Below are 20,993 nucleotides of genomic sequence, written 5' to 3'. Positions count from 1 at the left end.
ATTCAAGCCAGCAGAGAGGTGCAGTGTTTAGGCTGGCAGTGCAACGCCCAGTGGTCTTGGCCACCAGGGCTTCCAATAGGTATGAGATAGTGACTTCAAAGGATTTGATTCTAGATATGATAATTCCAACTTTAACTAGGAGGAAAGTGAGAGTCATAGAGAGAGTCAAGGGCAAGTAACTGGTAAAGTGTGGAGCTGTGAGTCATTCAGATTTGTCTCTAACCACAAAGTCTTCTCAAGACATTTTCTTGACACTCTCTCAATAGTTGTAGGTGAGCAGGATATGAGGTCTGTGGTAGGATAAACATTGCCTTGCCTTCTACAGACGCACCTGATCGAAGCCACAGTATTTTCAGTTGCTTCATTTTTATCTGAAAGTTGAACAATGAATAGGGATGACAGAAGGAGAATCAATGCCTTTGAGTTATTGTGCTGAAAGGAGTGCTTAATATCCTATGGGCTGCCAAAAGAACAAGCAAATATGTCTTGGAATAAGCACAACCAGGGTGCTCCTTAGAGGCGAGGATGGTGACACTCCAGCTTGTATACTTCGGGCATCTGTTCAGGAGAGGCCAGTACTTGGTGAAAGACATGCTGGGAAAGGCAGAGGGTCAGTGAAAGAGAGGAACACCCCCAAGGAGATGGATTGACATGGTGACTGTAACAATGGACTTGGCATAGTGGAGGACATGAGGACGATGCAGGACTGAACCTGTTGTTCACAGGTTGCACCTAACAACAACAACTTCCATACTGCTGAGCAGTGTCAATGGGTCTGGGTTCCTTACCACACTCAGGTTACCAGGAGGCTATTTCTACAGACATCTAGCTTAATAGGGTAGGCACTTTCCAGGAAATGAGTGGGTAAGCTCTTGGCTGGGCTGTCATTGTTGTAGCCACCACAAAACATCAGTGTTTTTATCATCACTGGCTGCAGGGAACAAAGCCGCATTGAAGGAGGTGGGCTCAGCTCTCTGAGATGATGTAATTGGCATCCCAGGGATACATAACTGACATGGCTTGCATCCCGGTTTCCCCTGGGGCTTTGTAAAGCACATGAACACAGGTTCTGTCTTGTCAGGAGTTCCTGCAGCCCCCACTGGTCTGACAGGCATCTGCTTCAGGTTCTAACTCCCAGCAGCATCCAACATCCCCTGACGGGTTTGGGGCACTCGGGCTTTCACAACTGAGAACCAAACTCCGCCGTTTCTAACCCCACTGGTTTCCAAGACTGTCAGCTGCATGGGAGGAGTTGGTCCACCTTCCTCTCAGGGAGCTGCTGGTGAATTTGAACCAACAGAGAGACCTAACTTTGGGGTTAACAGCGAAACTCCCTGCAGACTGTATCACCTGAGTGCCTCACCTTTACAACCAACGCCTCTCATTGCCATGGTTTTTGGGCTACAAAAGAGACGACTGAGCGATCTGACAATGACCTCTTTCCCCTGGAGACTGACACTTTCAGAGCCAATGGTGCACTTGCGGCCCCTGGGCACAAGGTTACTATAGGATTATCAAAGGATTAAGTGCTTTGCTGAGTGAGCATGTAGAAGTACTTTCTGCCAGAGTGATTTTTTGTCACCCCTCTATGGTTCCACTTCGCTTACAGTCGTGTTTAAAGAGGGCTGATCCAGGAAAGTGGTTGGTTATGAAAAGGTGCATTCCTGGGTCCAACCTTCCTGACTTATTGAATCGTGCGCACACCCCAAGATCATACACACATGCCGCGTCACACACACACACACACACACACACACACACACAAGCACAGGGCCTTGCACAGACCAAGGGAAGGGGCAGGGAGAAGCTGCCTGAGTGATACTGCACAGCCATTCCATGGATTCACCAACTGATGGTTGACACACCTCCTCCAGCACTTCTCATGCCTCCCAGAGTGTGAGGACCACAGTCCCAACTGCTCTGCGTGGAGCACAAGGACCAACAGGACGCGGAGCTGCCTCTCGTCATCGCCCTTGGCTGCTCTCCCACCCTCACTTCATGCCAAACTGATGTTCCTTAAAAGAGCTTGCTAGGGCCTCTCATTCCTCCTCCCTTTTCTATCCTTTTATTCTTTTTAGTGACGAGTTCAGTCCTTGTGTCCTTAGGATTCAGAACACATCTTTTATTTAGCAGCGACTCTCACAGTGCAGCATAAACATCTGAGCGCTTGTTTTTCTTCCCACTGTAGGAAAAAGCACCACGTCTTGACCTCGGTTTTCCAGTGCACATTACGATGCCTGACCTTTACTAGATGCTCAGAAACAGTAGAAGATGAAACAAGTTCTCCAGTTAAAGACACCAGAGACTTGAATTTAGTGCACTTCAATTTCTATATAGTGTTGGGAATGGTTTTTAATCTTTTGACCCGTCAAGGACAACAAAAGGATTAAACGAAATAACACAGGCTGTGAATGGAGCCATGTATATTTAACTAAAAAATAGGCAACAAATAGACAAATTCTCACTGAAGGAGCTGGGGTTGGATTTGGTGGGATGTTGGGTGAATGGGCTCTACTGGTATTGGGGGAACCTAAAGGCTGACACTAAAGCAGATGACATAGCCCAGGACATCTGAGAAGGAAGGAGTCAGAGGTCTGAGTCAGTGTGGGTGGGCATGGAAGGGGGGTCATTTCTAAGACTAACCACAGGAAGCAGTGGCTTGGAGGGCGGCAGTGGGGACTTGGGGGTGGGATGGACATGAACAACATCATTAAAGCTCAGGAACCAGGCAAAAAGTGGCCAAGAATATTGGGAAACATTCTGGCCAGGAAGGTTTGGAAAAAAATATGGCTAACATGGTTCACCAGGATACCCTAGGACAGTCTGACCTCTAGGATGAGGTTTTATGATGAAGGCTTTGTTTTTAGCTGTCACATTGAGAGAATTAGTAGAGGGTGAGCATCTGGGCATGGAACCCCAGAGACACAGATGATTCTTACCAGCCTCTTTGTGACATTGCTACGGACCAAAAGTCCTTTGTGATTTATAAAAAGGTCACCATCTCCCTTTCTGCTCTGGCCAACCACAAATAGCACCTTCAACTCTGCTCTCCCCACTGGCGTCAGATCATGAAATAGGAGGCCTGTGAGTCTGCAAATTGGAAATGACATTAACCTCCCCAAAGCTGTGAAGCTTTCCCCCGCTTTTGCAACTATCTGATGTAGGATCCTTAAGCACTCAGCACCTCCTTTAATTTACTGCTCTTTTCAGGCTTGGCCTGACCACAAGCTCACTTCTGGTCACCCTGTATTAACTGAGTCTGTTCCTGGAGCCCCAGGGAATGTCAACACAAAAGTGTTGATTCCAAATGTCACACTGTTTGTGTTTCCTTTGCTTTCTTAAACACTATTGTCTTGTTTCCATTTGGCATGTAGCTGCCATTCTTTTCATCCCATCAGAAAGTTGAATGAAGCAATGTTTGTCTTGGACTTCCCATGGAACCATGCTGCTGGGTAGTATCAGAAAAGTAAATTACTCCTCAGTCTTCCCCAGCCTCTGTCCTGGGTCATGGTGTTGCAACCATTCGTGTACTATATCAGAGGGTGTACACGGCTTCTCATGACCTGGAAGCAGAAACAGGAGATGATTCTGTTTCCAGGTCATAAACAGACCCCTTCTAATCTCTCTGCAAGAAGCTTCAGTGTAATTAGTTTCTGCCCCCAAGAACTGCTGGCTCTGTCTTCCTTCTCATGTTTTAACCACAGTGTGCGGTGTATCCATTCCTTTGACTGTAATTGTAGAAGTAGTAAGCTTTTTAAGAGAGTGTCTAACAAGTATGTACAAGTAGTTTTGGCCTTGGTTGGAGCTAGTAGCTGTTTCTTTATAATTAAAAGGGAGAGAGGTGCGAACTTGGGCTGCTGGGGAGAAACTTCAAGACTTAAATCTGATCCTAGTTCTTCCATTAAGGTCTGATTAAGTTCTTATAGCTTCCATTTTCCACTGGCTTTGGTTAATATCCCAGGCTATTTCGTGGGGATGTATGAAATATTGCTGAAAATGTTATGGAAAATATCTCCTTTAATAGTTTCAGTTGCATGGCTGCATCCTTGGGCAAATTCCAAATTCCTTCCTGGTTTCCTCCAGTTTGAAAGGGCTAAGAGCAGATATTCTAGTCATCCTTTGCCCCAGTACCTTCAGTAACAAACCCATTTTGGGGTAGGGTTCCACAAACTTCCATTATGGAAGTAGGACTATCAGGCATGAGTATTTGCTAATTGTACCTAGTTGGAAAGCTCACAAGCAAATGAAAATAGAATGTACTTTTAAAAAGCCAAGGCCTGTTGCCAATGAAAGCACTCTGTGTGTATTTCCTGCTATGGGTCATGTGCTGCGTTATGTAACATCTGATCCTTGGCCCCTGGATCTTATCCAGTGTGAAGCTGGTTGGCCTTGGACCTTAAAAGCCCTGGGAGCTGCTTGTAGCTTTTTTGGGAACTTGACAACTCTCTGGGGCTTCCATTTTTCTTTACAAATAGTCTCCCACTCATCCCTTTGATATGGCCCAGCTGATTTTTCAGGTGCTTTATTTAGAAGAGCAAGAGAAGGGCTTTTTATCAATAGAGCCCATTTGCTAAGCTGGTTGATGGCAGTCTGCCCAAGCATATAGAACAGGTTCCTGGTATTCCTGAGGACATCTGTACTTCTGTGAGGATGGTTGGGATTGGGCAGGGTTTTGTTCTGTTGTACACAGGTTCACAATGAATCAGAGCCAGCTTGGTGACATAACAACAGCAACAACAACAATGATTTTAATGGTGTAGTGTGTTAGTATAGCAAGCTAACTAAAAGTTTGGCAGTAGAACCTACCAGCCACTTTATGGGAGAAAGATGAACAATCTTTCCTGTAAAGATTTATAGCCTTGGAGAGCCAATGTGTGTTGGAACTGTTTGGCTGGAGTTTGATACTGGATAGTGGTCTGAGAACTCTGCTGGTATAGTGCTCTCCATGTTGCACTGCTAATCAAAAGGTCAGGAGTTCTAATCCTCAGGAGAGGATGATCCTTAGGAGAGAGATGGGCACTCACTTCCCAAAAAAGTTGCTATGAGGATTATGCTAAGTGAATAAACTCAGCCACAAAAGATAAATTCTGTACAAGACCATTATTGTAGAAATAAATAGAAAGATAACTAGTAAAATGTGTATGATGATCCAAGAGGGGAGGGAAGGAGCAGCAGGGAGGTAATCATAGGGTCGAGCAATTTGATTGGTAGAGTGAGGGGTGGGTAAAGGAAATGGGAGCATTCTGGTGGGAAAAACAATGTATGTGCACTTTGTAAGCAGACCAGTATAATTTTTTAAAAAAGATTAAAAGTTGCTACCAATTTGGAATCAACTTGATGATAGTGGGTTTTGATGGTCTGAGAGGACCCCTGGTGGTGCAGTGGTTAAATGGCTGTCTGCTAACTCGGAGTATAGTGGCTAAAACCACCAGCTGCTCGACTGGACAGCAGAAGGGCTGGTCTGAGGGGAGCATACTGTACTGATGGGAAACTGCTTCACACACACATTCAGGGGCCTAGACGCCTCCATCATTTGGCTCTGGCACCCCTTGGGTCTTTGAGATTGTTTCCATGGTGGCCATGGGGTTACAGAAGGCAGGGTGGGCAGAGAAAGGATGGACAGCACTGCATTACGTTTCCCCTGCTGTGCAGGAAGAAACTTCACAAGGCCACACTTTACTACAAGGCTTGAGAAATGCAGTACTCAGTTACTCTGTTCTTGGGAATAAGAGGAGAATGGATTTTGATGTATATACATCTTATCCTTTGAAGCCACTCAGATACTCTCTGAGTTTTGTGTTCAAAGCTTGACACCAGGGCTGACTTAATAGGATGTGGTCTGTGAGGATGCACAATTTTCTACGTGCAGAAGGACTCAAACAAAACATCCCATTGCCATCAAGTTGACCCTACATCATGCTAGGGAGGGTGGAGAGACAGCGCAGGAGGGGAAGGCCCTCTATGAGGTGGATTGATTCAGTGACTGGGGTAATCGGGATGGGTGCATCGGAGATGGTACGACTGGCACAGGACAGAGCGGAGTTTAGGGCTGTTGTACATAGGGTCGCTATGAGTTGCAAGTGACTGGACGGCACATAACAACAACAAAAACAGTTGCTTTGAAATATATTAATCTTAAAACATACAGAAAATATAGAACAGAATATTACAACTACATACCTGACACTTAGTTTTATTATCTTCATGTGTTGCTATGTTTTCCCCAGAGATTTTTAAGAAACTAAAAATATCACAGATGCAGAAAAGTCTTCTTTGTGTCTCTCCCTGATCTCATTTTTTACTCTACTTAGAAATAATAATTTTTTTCCTTTCATTTTTTCATTGTTGCACAATTTCTCCTACCGTTTCACCAGTTTACCCCACAATGAACCCTTTGTTCCAGATTGTTCTCATATATATATAATCATATATTCATTTTGGACAATTCTTCCACTCATCTGTTCTAATGCAGAATTTATTATCTATCCACTCATTCCCCATTCCCTCCCCAAGCCCTCCATGTCTGTTCCTATTTTATAAAACAGCAATGTTAGGCAGTATTTGTCCTTTTATGACTGAGATATTTCACTTAGCATAATATTCTCAAGCCCTCCCACCCCCAATGTTGTGTAATGTTTTACTATTTCATTGTTTTTTAGTGCTGCTTAGTATTTCATTGTGTGGGTGTACCTTAGTTTTTCTATCCATTCGTTTGTTGATGGGCTTCTGCGTTGCTTCTCTTTGCTATTGGGAATAACACAGCAATAAACATGGGTTTGTATATATCTGTTTGAGTTGGGGTTCTGGTTTTTTTAGGGTATATTCCTAGTAGTGGAACTGCTGGATCAAATGTTATTTCTAACTTACTGAGAAAGCGTCAGACCACCTCCCACAGTCATTGTACCATTTTACACTCCCCCTAATAGTGAATAAGATTTTCAATCTCAGCACAACTGCTCCAGTATTTGGTGTTTGCTGCTCTGTTAAATCTTGCTGGGGTCAGGTGATATTTCACATAAAAAATAATTTCTTAAGTTTGCTGTTTACAGTTCCTATGCATGCCTTACTAGCATTCCTTACATATATATGTTGTTGTTGTTGTTGTTATGTGTCGTTGAGTCGTTTGCGACTCATAGCGACCCTATGTACAACAGCCCTAAACCCTGCTCTATCCTGTGCCAATCGCATTGCCTCTGACACACCCATCCCGATTACCCCAGTCACTGAATCAATCTACCTCATAGAGGGTCTTCCCCTCCTGTGCTGTCCCTCCACTCTACCCAGCATGATGTCCCTTTCTAAAGACCTGTCTCTCCTTACAACATGTCCAAAGTATGTTAGATGAAGCCCCAGAATCCTTGCCTCCAAGGAGTAGCCTGGTTTAACCCTCTCTACGATGAGTCTGTTTGTTTTCTTGGCAGTCCATGGTACATTCAATACTCTTCTCCAGCACCACAGCTCAAAAGCGTCAATTCTCCTTCTATTCTCCCTAGTCATTGTCCAGCTCTCTGATGCATAACAAGTGATTGCAAAGACCATGGCCTGTATCAGGCGCACCTTCATCTCTTCATCTCCAAAGAGACACCGTTGCTCTTGAGTACTTTAGAGAGGTCGCTAACAGCAGACTTCCCCATCGCAATACGTTTTTTGATTTCCTGGCTGCTGGTGCCAACAGTGTTGACTGTGGAGCCGAGCAAACCGAAGCTGTGAACTATGTAGCTATACATAATCTTTAGTATTTTTGTGCATTGGCAACTTTATAAAAAGGGCATCATGTTTCATTAATTCAACAAATATTTATTGAGAACCTACTATGCTTCTCTCTTCATTCTACCCCAGTGCTCCAGAGTTCTGGTAATCAGTCTCATGATAGCTTTTAACAACATTGAGAAACATACAGACACAGACACAGACACGGAATCTAAAACTGCACCAGAAGGTGTACACTAGGCTCTAGGGAGGATAGGATCTAGGATACGTTGTGACAGTACCTCAGCATTTTATTTTTCTGTAAAGTATGTGGGTGATGTGGGGCCAGCCTTGTCTGACCTCTACCGATTCCACAAGTCCCCATCCAAAACATCCATAGTACAAAATTGATTCTCATGGGGTCAGACAGGTCTCCATGTTCCTGCATCATCTTCTACTAACTCTAATACCAACTGTCCTTCCTGAGACTCTCGCTACTCTCCTACTGGGTCTGCTAGTCTGTTCCAATTGCCACACAGAACCATACTCATGATTATGGTATTTATTAGGGAAGTTAACAGATTATAGTTTCGGTTGGAAACAGAATGCACTTCTTCAGTCAGGACAGCTTCTCAAGCATGCTCCCAGGCCTCATTGCTTTAGGTCAGTGTAACAAAACTCTCATAGACTTGCCAATTATGCTGTCACCTGTGTCCACATCAGCAAGCTTGGGCAAAAGCCCTTGACCCTGGCTCTGTGGGATGGCAGGTTTGTGCCAGCGGTCTAGTGTTGGCCCCTGGTCCTCCACTGCTGCTGCTCTTTTCATCGAGGCCCTGGTGTGCTAAGTGCAGGAGTCTCTGGCCCAACTGAACTTGTGCAAGGCCCTCTGAATGTTCTTTCTTGCTAGTAACAAATTCTCCTTTCCTGATTCTGAATCTGTTCAATATAGACCTGGTGAGATGGCAACACTAACCAGTCTCCTTATTAGTTAGTCTACCTGCTGGCTTAGGAGTAAGGAGTTGTGCTGCCAACTCAAAGGCTCATGGTTCAAAGTCACCAGCTGCTGCTCTGTGGGAGAAAGATAGGCAAGTTCCAACTTGACGAAACTTAACAGTAACAACCGAGCATGTGGTGAGAGTCAAAGGCCTAGGAAAGCCATTTTGAACAACAGATCCACTGTACCACATTTTCCTTAAAAATATACTTTCTCCCAACTCTTCATACAGACAAAAGCAGATCCACGCAAAGGGAGAGAGATACCAAGGCCAAAGGTAGGAGAGACTGGGATTTCTACTTATGTGATCTGGATGGAAAAGATTTTCGTTTGGTTGGATCCATTTCTCCATCATGTGTTCCAGGTGACTGAGTGATTTCTTCCTGGAAGAACCTCATTTTGAGTTCGCTGTACCCTCCTCATGTGTTTTCTGCTGCTGTGGAATCCTTTACACTGTTGGTTCATGTGCCTTGAGCCACCCAGTGTTCCTTTGCTGGTGCAGGGCACAGCTGTGCAGAGCAATCAGCAGACCTGTGGAAGGAAGTCACATGGGCTCTTAGCATCTCAGACTTCTGGAGATCATGCAAGTGCATTTAGATTTAAAAAAATAAATAAAATTAAAAGTCAGCAAGCAATCTCTGAAGAAAACTCAGTCCAGGCAATGGCAATGCGAGGCTACCAGATCAATAAAGTTATTGGCCACACTTGTCTTCTCATCTGTGAAACGGTCAGCAGATGATTACTCAGGTCTTTCTAGCTCTCAGATGCAGTCACTTGCTGCACTTATAAAGATGCACACCCTGTCTGCATAGATGTACATATCTTATATGCCACTGTCTCTGTGTTGTCTCCAAAGACTGGGATTAATTTTTAGCCCAAGAAAGTTGTCACAACCTTACTGTCTTAAAAGCCAAGGAGAATAGTGAGAACATGGAAACAGCCCGAATGTCCAACCACAATCAAATGCATTAAGAACGGTACATTCATACAATGGAATACTACGCAGCATGCAGGAGCAATGATTTGGTAAATCACTACCTAACTTAGGAGGGACTAGAAAGCATTATGCTAAGTGAACTAACTCAGTCCCATATGGACAAATACTGTATAAGATCATTATTGCAGCATGTGTACAAGGATCCAAGGCAGGGAGGGGAGCAGAGAGGTGAGGATGGGCAGGGTGGGAGTGGTTAATCCTAGAGCTGCACAATTTGATGGTTGGAGGGAGGGGTGGGCAAATGAAATGGGAAATATCCTGTGTGAAAAACAATGGATATGAACTTTATAAGTAAATCAGTATAAGCGAAAAATTTTATTTAAAGAAAAAAAAATAGCCAAGATGTCATAATCTGTTACCCTGAGGTGCAGAATTCCCTCCAACCACCTGTGAAGGTTGCTCCTGAAAAACATGCAAACTTGATGGGAGGTGGAGGGAGTGGGGGCAGTGAGTCAGAGATTTCAGCTAATGTTCAGGATAGAATACTACAGTTCAAAGCTTAGGAACTAAAGACAAGCTCTGATCCAAGTGGACTTTAAGGTGATCTTAATAGGAGAAATATAGCCTCCATTTGGAAGATGCAGGTGGAATTCCTAAACTAGTTCTCAGCTGTGGGGTGCCAAGTGGGATAGAAGCATGTCTGTTAAGTCTAGACAAAATGTGGTCTATCCTATTATCTGGTTTAAAAATCATACATCCTTCTAAGATGACTAAGTATAATGATTAGGGCCATGAGCAGGCTTGCAGTCAAACAAGGGCCTTATCGAGATTGCAGGATGCTCTGAAAATGACTTGTAGGGTAGATGTTACATGACAACTTTTAACAATCTGTAAGAATGAGGGTAAGAAGCTGCCGTGAGATGTATGATTCTGGAAGGCATCTGTGGAGGGCAATCAATTATTAACTTACATCTGTGGTAGGCATTTGGTTATTAACTCATCTAATCAGCTGTCACATGCAATTATGACTCATGGTGATTCCTTATGTGACAGATAATAATTGTGTTCCATAAATTTTTTTAAAAAAAGAATACTGAGTTTTTGGGCAAAACTTACCCAGAAAGTTACGCTCCCATTTGACAACTCCCATACAAATTATTCTGTGACATTAGTTGTTACATTTATCACATTTTCTTCAATTGTGTTCAGTTTGTTCCATTTCCTATACTGTAGTTTTTCTAGCATCTGCTCATCTTTGTTTTGAGTAAAGGATGACTTTTTGGTCTCAGTTTTAAGTTAAGTAGGAGACTGATCTTGTAAGTAATATCCTTTATAGTGTGTGTCACTTGCTGTTTTGCTAAAGGGAGATCTTGGTGTAAGCCTGGTTCTATAAGGAGTAACAGGGTGAGATATTAGTCTTTTGTTCTCTATTGTTCCACTTTCCCTGAATTTTACTTTGTTTTAAAACTTAAAAGAAATTTTTTTATTACTTTTTTGTGTGTGTACCATCAAATTGGATCTCACTGGTACAGGAGGAGATTGTCCCTCCTTCTCCAGCAGAGCATCTGGAGGATTCAAACCGCATATCTCTGGGACTACAGTGCAGCTTCTTGTCACTAGGCCACCAGAGCTCCCTTGTATTTTACTTTTTAAAGAATTTTTGTTGTTGTTATGTGCTGTTCAGTCACAACTCATAGCGACCCTATGTACAGAAGTTCTCAACCTTGCTCTATTCTGAGCCAACTTTGTTGTCTCTGACACCCCCACCCCCATTACCCCAGTCACTGAGTTAATCCATCTTGCATCTTCTTCTCTTGTGCTGTCCCTCCACCCTCCCAAGCATGACATCCCTCTCCAAGGACTGGTTCCTCCTTGCAACATGCCCAGAGTAGGTCAGATGAGGCCTCAGAATCCTTACCTACAAGTAGCAGCCTGGCTTCACCCTCTCTAGGATGAACCTGTTTGTTCTACTGGAAGTCTATGGCATAGTCATGACTCTTCTCCAGCACCACAGCTCAAAGGTATCAATTCTCCTTCTGTCATCCCTACTCATTGTCCAGCTTTCTGATGCACAACAAGTAATTGCAAAGATTATGGCCTGGGTCAGGTGCACCTTCATCTCCAGATTGACATCATTGCTCTTCAGTACTTTGGAGAGGTCTCTGGCAGCAGACTTTCCCAATGCAATCCGTCTTTTTATTTCCTGACTGCTGGTACCAAGAAGCAAACTGAAGCTGCTAACAATCTCAATCTTTTCACTGTCTATCATGAGGCTGGCAATTAGCCCAGTGGTGAGAATCTTTGTTTTCTTGATATTGAGCTTCAATCCATATTGAAGGCTGCAGTTCTTGACTTTCTGCAACGAGTGCCTGAGGTCCTCCTCAGTTTCAGCAAGCAAAGTTTTATCATCTACATAATGCAGGTTGTTGATGAGTCTTCCTCCAATCCTGATGCCACATTCCTCCTCATAGAGCCCAGCCTGCCAGATGATCTATTCTGCATATATATTGAAAAGGTATGGAATAGGACACATCCCAGGCACACACCTTTCCCGATTTTGAACCATGCCATGTTTGCTTGCTCTGTTCTGATGACTGCCTCCTGGTCCAAGTATAGGTTTCACATAAACACAATCAAGTATTCTGGGGTTCCTATTCTTCTCAGAGTCAGCCAAAGTTTGTTGTGATCCACACAAATAAAGTGTTTTTTCATAGTCAATGAAACACAGATAGACGTTCCTCTGGTACTCTCTGCTCTCAGTTAAGATCCATCTAACATTAGCTATAATATCCCTAGTACCATGACCTCGTCTAAAGAATTTTAGGTCTATTTTTTTTCTCTCCTGTCTCATTTCATCTGGAACCTAGTATTGTGGCCTCAGACAGAATGGCCAGTATTGGTATCTGGGCACCATTTAGTTCTTCTAGTTTCTCCGAGATGAGTTTGTGGCTCATGCAGATTTTTATTCTCTGAGCTTTTGGTTACCTTCTTACGATGATCTGTAGTCATAGATGGCTGCATGCAAATTTTTAAGACCCTGGATGCTACTTACTTCACTAGGGTACAGATCATGTTTTTGTTAATTATGTTATTACCCATTGACTGAGTTGTCCCATTAGGCTGTGATACTCAGCCTTAAAACCCAAAAGAATGATAATGGAAGGTGTTTTGTTATAGCTGAAGAACATATGTGCCTGCACAGACATATGTATATTTACATGTGCCTACAGATGCTTCTAAGGAGTTTTGTTGCACTGGCATCTGAAAAGGGAGTGGTTTGAATCCACCACTTGCTCTTCAGGAGAAAGATGGGTAATATTTTCCTACCAAGATACAAAGTCTATGAACCCCAATAGAGAGTCACTATGAGTCAAAACTGACAACAGTGTTTTTTGGATGGTTTGTGTTTTTGTCCCTCCCCCTCTTTTTGTAGATGCTTCTAAGGAACCAGGAGGCATAGCACCGCCATGTTAAAACTTCTAACTGAAAGGTGTGTGGTTCAAATCCATCATTCAGCTGTGTCGCAAAAAGATGAGCAGTTTTCTCCCCGCAAGATCTAAAGTCTCAGAAACCCTATGCTGAAGGCTTGTCATGAGTTGAAATTGACTTGATGATAGTGAGTTTCGTTTGGTACAAGTATGTCTATGTAAATACCACCTATATAAATCTATACTTATTCATACACCATCCAAGAGAGTTCTAGTGGCCTAGGGGCAAGAAGTTACGCTGCAATCCCAAAGGCACATGGTTCGAAGCCACTAGCTGCTCTGCAGGATGGGCATTTTCCTCCTGTGCGATTAACTGCTTCTGAAAACCCGCTGGAGGGTCAGCTATGGGTTGGTTCCGACTTGACAGTATTTAACAACAACAACATAGTAAAGCATACTTTCCCCGTCTCCACCTCTCCCTAGTAACCATTAATGAACATTGGTCTCTGTCTATTTATCTATTCTTGTCATCTTATAAAAGAAGGATCATATAATATTTGTTCTTATATGTTTGACTTATTTCACTTAAAATTATGCTCTCCAGGCGCTGGTGGCGTTCTGGGTAAAAAGCTGTACTGAAACCCAAAGGCATGTATTTCTAGTGGTATAGAATGGGACATGGTTCCGATCTGTTGTTCACAGTGTCACTTTGAGTTGTATTCAACTTGATGACACCTAACAAGAGCAACACTAACATCCCAGTAAACAATAGCAACCCCGTGAACAACAGATCTGCTCTCTGTTCTATTATGTGCTGTCCTAATCATCCCTGACACACTTGAACCAACTGTCACAAACACTGTGCCAATCCATCTTGTTGAAGGTCTTCCTCTCTATAATTGACTCTCTGCCCACCACAAGCATGATGTCCTTGTCTGATGAATAGACTCTCCTAACAACATGCCCAAAGTATGTGAGATGAAGCTTTGCCGTCCTGCCTCTAAAGAGCACTCTGGTTGCACTTTCTCCATGACATGGGCTATTCAGTGCTCTTGGCCAACATCACAGCTCAAAGGCATTGATTCTTCTTCTGTCATCCTTATTCATTGGCAAGCTCTCAGATGCATTAACAGGTGACTATGACTTCAATAAGGTGCACTTAGTCTTTAAATTGACAACAATGCTCGTCAGGACTTTGGAGAGGTCCCTGACAGCCGACTTTCTGAATGCTATACATCTCCTGATCTCCTGACTGCTGGTACTAGGGGTTTTGATTGTGGATCCAAGTAAGAGGAAATCATTGGCAATTTGAATATTTTTACCATCTATCATGATTTTGCTTATTGGTCCAGTGGTGAGCATTTTTGTTTTCTTGATGTTGAGATTCAATCCATATTGAAGGCTGCAGTGCTTGATCCTCTGCAGCGGGTGCCTCAAGTCCACCTCACTTCCAGCAAATGAGATTGTGTTATCTGCATAACACAGGTTGTTGATGACTCATCCGCCAATCCTGATGATACATTCTTCTTCATAAAGTCTAGCTTCTCTAATGATTTGCTTAGCATGCAGACTGAATAGATATGAAGAAAGGATTCAATCCAGGTGCAAACTTTTCCCTATTTTATAGTAGTTTCTTATTTAGCTATTGAATTGATTCTGACTCATGATATTCCTCCATCAGATTTCTACGGCTGTTATAGTTTTTGAGACTGTTCATTCTTCTCCTGTGTAGTGGCTAGTGGGTTAGAACTGCCAACCTTTCAGTTAGCAGCCCAACACGTAATGTACTACACCACCATGGCTCCTTTTTAACTCATAAATAAGAGGAACTAATGTGTTTGAATTGTGGTTTTGGTGAAGACTATTGAGTGTATTACAGACTGTCAGAAGAACTAGAAAATCTACCTCAGAAGTACTGCAGCACAGATGGTATAGTATAGGGCAGGATTTTATTTCGTCGTACAGAGGGTTGCTATGAATCTGAAGTGACTTAATAGAACCTAACAACTACTGGGAAAACATATGCACTGGTTTTTCTAAAAGCTCCTCAGTGTGTTACTCTGTGGTTTTCTCTTGCTGCTTTCAGAATCCTTTCTTTGTCTTTGATTTTCAAGAGTTTCATTAGAATATGATGAGAAGTTGATCTTTTGTGTCTCTTCTAATTTTGGGATTGTGTAGCTCCCTGTTTTTGCAAGCTTGCTTTTCTGTTCAGATCTTGTAAGGTTTCTCTGACGAGTCTTAGGGAAATGATTTCTATGTTTTTATTGTTGTCACATATTTTGGGATGCCAAAACCAAAGAGTTAAATATTATTAATTGAATTTCTTATTTCCTTTTGAGTTTATTTGCTTTTCCTTGAAATTTGATAAACTCAGTTACTTTGTCTTCTATCCATTTATTCTATCTTCTGTTTACTCAATTTTTTTTAGTGTTTTTTTTCTTTTTAAATAAAATGCCAATCTTTATTTTAAGCTAAGTGTAGTAACAATTTAATACAATATACCTAAATATACACAAAACTTGTCTAATCATAAACTACAAAAACAATTTCTACAGCCATATATGATGTTAGTAAAGCATACATTTTCACAATGAACAAGTACTAACAAGTATGTTAATAAAACATTATCCTAAATCTTTAACCTACCAGTCAGCTTTTTAAGTAATGCCATTCCTGATAATGATAGTATTACTTTTAGAAGGCTTAATCTTATTTGGAAAAAATGAGTTCTCCTAAATTTTGACAAAAAAAAACCAAACAAAACGCGACCCACAATGGTTTTAAATTTAAAAAAGCCTCTCAATATGGAAACATTCAAATGAAATCCCCCCTTCAAAAAAAAATCACTCTTGGTATCTGAAAACTACTGAATTATGTTTTAAGAAAAACATTCTTACACAGACTGCATTTTCCTAAATAATTTTCTGTTTAAGGGAAATACAAACCAATTTACTTTCTTTAACAATCTCTCAGATTACTTAGAAATTTGAGAGCAGATGAAACACATCTCTGCTATCATAGGATCAAACGTACCATTTAGATTTCATAGACTAAATAGCTACAATACAGCCTACAATAGCACAAAGACACTTAACACATAAATATTACCATCATTTAGATAGTAAAATATCAGAAAGCAATTTAGCTTATGTATGATCAGTAAAACCCAGTATTTCAAGTACATAATATAAAGGCAGGCTCACATATTGATCTAAAATCAAAGATGTGAGAAAGAAGGCTGCAAATTTTGTGTTTTCTCCACCTTTCATTTCATTTGCATGATTGGATATCAAGAAGAAATGTAATTACTATAGTTTCCACAGACAATAATGAAGCTTTGGAAAATACAAACTTTGTCGAGATCCATAGTTTGCTTCATCAAATGCTTTTCTAGCTCTTTTCAATTCTTTATTCATAGTAAACCAGTCTTTAACTCGAGCAAACTTTTTTTTGTCCTTTCAAATCAAGAAGACAGTATCTTCAACTTGTACCTGACCTTGTTTTCTGATTGACATTGCCTTGTGAGTCATTTCCGTGACGAACTCTACGACAAAGTCTTCAAGAATATCTACTGACTCAGAGTAATTCTGATCATCTCCAAACATGGACATCATACATTGTATTTTAAGGAGAAGACCGAAGGGCTAGGCTGGGCAGAAATGAAATATTCTCCTTAGGAGTGTTTTCTGTGTTTCTTAGGCACTGGATAATATTTTATTTTTTTATTATATAATTCTTTAGAAAAAAGTTTTTTTCTTTTGCCTTGTCCACCTTCAGCACTGCCTCCGATTTCTTCACTTTTTCTTAAAGGTAGGGTCTTCTTTCTCATCTATTCCACCAGCTGGCCAAGAGAGTTTTTCTAATTCCATTGTTCTAGTATTCTTTTGCTTTTTAAATTTGGGTTTTATTTTCATGTTCACTCTCTCATATTGTTTCTCCATTTGCTTCTTGATCTCCACTATTTTGTTGCTTTTCTTTTTTTGGCCTTCTTTAATAATTTTTTGCACCATCATCTGAAAAGTATTCTTTGCCTTATTCTGGCCTCCAAAGGATACATTTTTTCTTCATATTTTGCTTTTTATTGCCCATTGTATTTTTCTTTATCAAGTCAGAGTTTTCAAAAAGGTAATTTTTAAAGTAGAGTCATCTTATAATTATAGAAAATATGCACAGAAAGTACAGATAATCCCTAGTACTTCTTCTTATGCATACAGTTGTCCTATAAGTAATATTTTGCATTAATATGAAATATTTTTATGACTGATAAACTCATCTTGTTGCATAATTATTTGCTAAGTATACAAATCCTTAAAACTGGACCAATAAGTAACATGATAAATGGAGAGAAGTATTAAAGAATTTCATTTTACTTGAATGATCCACAATCAATACCCATGGAAACAATAATCAAGAAATCAAACAATGCATAGCATTACATAAAAGTTCTACAGAAACCAGAAAACACTCTTTAACGTATTAAAGAACAAAAGTATGACTTTGAAGAGTAAAGAGAGAGCTTACAAAGCATGGTGTTTTCAGTCACCTCATCTGCATGCTGAAGTTGGACAAATGTTTTGCCTCTCAATGATTTTCTTCTCTTATGATTTTGTGTACCTTCCATTTTTTTTGTTGTTTTTGTTGAACTTGGGTCATTTTATGATCTTTGTGTCTGTACTTTAAATTTTGTATTCTCATTTTGTGGGAAAGTTTTCTGACTGGATGCTGTGGTGGTACAAAAGCCACGCACCTGTCTGCCAACAGAAAAGGCAGGACCCACACCCACCAGCTACTCCAGCAGCAAAGATACAGCACCCCACCCCACAAAGACTCGCAGCCCTGGGACCCTCAGCTGAAACTGGAGAATAAAAAAAGGGAAGAACTCACTCTGAAGTTCTTAAGCTAAAAGAGCAAAAAACCAAATTCAAGCCTTGAGTTATAATACATAGAGACACTATGGGCAAAATCCTGAATGATCCAGGAAGCGTCAAAAGAAGATGGAGGCCAAAACCATAAATTTCATCAGATATAAACTGGGACAGATAAAGCTTAGAAGCCCTAGTCTATGGTATAAAAGGACCACCAAATACAGTCAGAAAATAATTATCTGAAGAGGATAAAATTAATGGATGGGACCCTAAAGATTAAATCTCTGTGCTCATCAAAACCTTTTCCCAACAGAGTGAAAAGAAAACCTACTGACTGGGAACAAACATTTGATGATACCATCTCAGATACTTCTGGGCCTCCAGAAGAAAAAGACTGATAATCCAATTACAAAATGGGCAAGAGACGTAGGCTTTTTACAGAGAAGGACATTCACATGGCCAACAGACACATGAAGAAATGTTCAGAATCACCGGCAATAAGAGAGATGCAAATCAAAACCACAATGAGACACCATCTTACCCCAGTAGCATGGCAAAGTTTAGCAGGGCAGCAAGTTATAAATATTGGAGAGGATGTGGTGAGATAGGAGGTCTTATACATTGTTGGTGAGATTATAAAATGGTACAACCACTCTGGAAGGCAGTCCGGTGCTTTCTCAAAAACTGAACATAGAAATTCCATAAGACCCAGTTATTCTACTGCTTGGAATGTTGTTGTTGTTGATTGCCGTCATGTCAAGCATGACACATAGCAACCCTATGAACAAAAGGCCTGAAGCCTTTCTATAACTGTCATTAATCAAAGTCCATAGAGTTTACAGAGGCATGGTGTTTAGGAAGTGGATACCATCCTTGCTTCCAAAGAATATACCCTGAGAAAATTAGAACTGAGGCACAAGCCAAGACCTGTACACCAATGTTCATAACAATATTATTCACCATTGCAAGAACATAGAAACAGCCCAAATGTCCAACCACAATGGAATGAATTCAGATATTATGGTACATTCATACAATGGAATACTATGCAGCTTGCAGGAGCAATGATTTTATAAATTACTACCTAACCTGGGAGGGATTGGAGAGCATTATGCTAAGTGAACTAACTCAGTCCCACGAAGACAAATACTATATAAGACTGTTATTGTAGAATGTGCATGAAGATCCAAGGTGCGGAGGGGAGCAGAAGGGTGAGAATAGGGGGCCCTTTAATCATAGGGTCACACAACTTGATGGGTGGAAGGAGGGGTGTATAAAGGAAAGGGAAAAGATCTGGAGTGAAAAAGAATGCATATGAATGTAAGTAAACAAGTATAAAATAAACATTTTACATTAAAAAAAGGAAGATGGAGGGAGTACACAATATCACTGTACCAAAAAGAGCTGGTTGACACTGAAAAATGTCAAGAAATACCATAAGATCAAGAGCCAGTGGTAAGGAAAGAAGAAGTTCAAGGTGCAATGAAGGCATTAACAAAAAAGAAGGCCACAGCAATTGATGGGATACCAATTGACATGTTTCAAATGACAGATACAGCCCTTGAAATGCTCACCAATTACTTTGCTAGGCAATTTGGAAGAAAGCTACCTGGTAGATCAATTGGCAGATATCCATATGTATTCCCATTTACACAAAAGGTGATCCTACAGATTGTGGAAATAGTAGAACAATAGCATTAATAACACAAGCAACAAAATTTTGCTGTGTTAAAAATAGCTAGAATAGTACATAGAGAACTGCCAGAAGTTCAGGGTTTAGAAGAGGCCATGGCACTAGGGCTATCATTGCTGATGTCAGATGGATTCTGGCTGACAGCAAAAGATACTAGAAGAATGTTTATTTGTGCTAGCTTGATAATGCAAAGGCATTTGACTATGAGAATTATAATAAATTATTGCTAATATTGAGGAAAATGGGAATCCCAGAACACTTAATTGTGTTCATGTGAAAACTAGACCAAGAAGCTGTTGTGCAAACAGAACAAGGGAACACTGTTGTTATTGTGTCGTCAATTCATCTGTGACTCGTAGCGACCCTATGTACAATAGCTCTGAACCCTGCCCTATCCTGAGCCAATCTCACTGACTCCAACACACCTACCCCATTACCCCATTATTGTATCAATCCATCTTATCCAGGGTCTTCCTGTCCTGTACTGTTCCTCCACCCTTTCAAGCACGATGTCCTTCTCTGAGGACTGGTCCCTCCTGGCCATGTGCCCAAAGTATTCGAGACAGAGCTTAAAAATTCTTGCCTCCACGGGAAACTTGGTTTCATCCTCTTCAAGACAGGCTTGCGACAGATCCAAGATGTCGGCAGAGGCAGAGACAGCGTGGTGAGCTGCGGGAGCAGCGAACCACTTAAAGCAGGGCCATTATGGCCTTCCACAGACTTCGGCTTATTGATAATTGAACACTTAAACAGTTGATTACTGGCCCTCAGTGAAGATCGAGGCTCAAAAACAGGAATTCAAGGATTCCCAAGGAGAAATGGGTGAGTCTCATGGCTCCCAACCCCCTCCCGCAGAGCTTGCGCCGCACTGCACAGCTGCTGCAGCTCCCACAGCCAGAATGAATGGATTCCCTCACCCAGGATGGATGCTGGGCACCAGCCCTCCTTAAGACTGGTACAGCGAAGCCACCACACTGCCGCAATGTGGACTTGTTCTGGAGAGAATTCTTGGAGCCAGGATGGTGGCTGTGGGGGAAGGGGGCGCCCGCCAGCCGCCTGCACAAGAGGGGCCGCGCACACGCCGAGTGCCCGTGCGGCAGGGTGGGGGCGCACACCCCCAATGGCTGCCCACGCTGGGGGGAGGCTGCACCCCCCATTGGCTGCCTGCCTAGGAGGTGGGGGATGGGATACATGCCCGCCATCTGCAGGTTTGGGTTTCCTTGGACAGGCCAAAGAAGACGATTACCTATACAATGGATTGCTGAAAGTCACTGTGAGTCTTATGACCTTAACAGTGGCAGCATGCACAAGAGGACCAACATCCTAAATGCACCACATATTTTGTTCTGTTGAATGCTTCTGCCAAAAGATGGTTAGACCTGGGGGG

At 41.8% G+C, this 20,993-nt stretch overlaps 1 pseudogene; it reads right to left on the bottom strand.

The window, feature by feature from the left end:
• Nucleotides 1-3,471: 3,471 nt before the first annotated feature.
• LOC102859767 lies at nt 3,472-16,917 on the bottom strand (annotated as a pseudogene).
• Between the last annotated feature and the right edge of the window lie 4,076 nt (nt 16,918-20,993).

Source organism: Elephantulus edwardii, unplaced genomic scaffold, assembly GCF_000299155.1.
Source record: "Elephantulus edwardii isolate Elephantulus edwardi_28Jun2011 unplaced genomic scaffold, EleEdw1.0 scaffold00020, whole genome shotgun sequence".
In the NCBI taxonomy this organism is placed as follows: domain Eukaryota; kingdom Metazoa; phylum Chordata; class Mammalia; order Macroscelidea; family Macroscelididae; genus Elephantulus; species Elephantulus edwardii.
The sequence above is the reverse complement of the archived record's forward strand: the minus strand, read 5'-3'. Positions and strand labels throughout refer to the sequence as shown.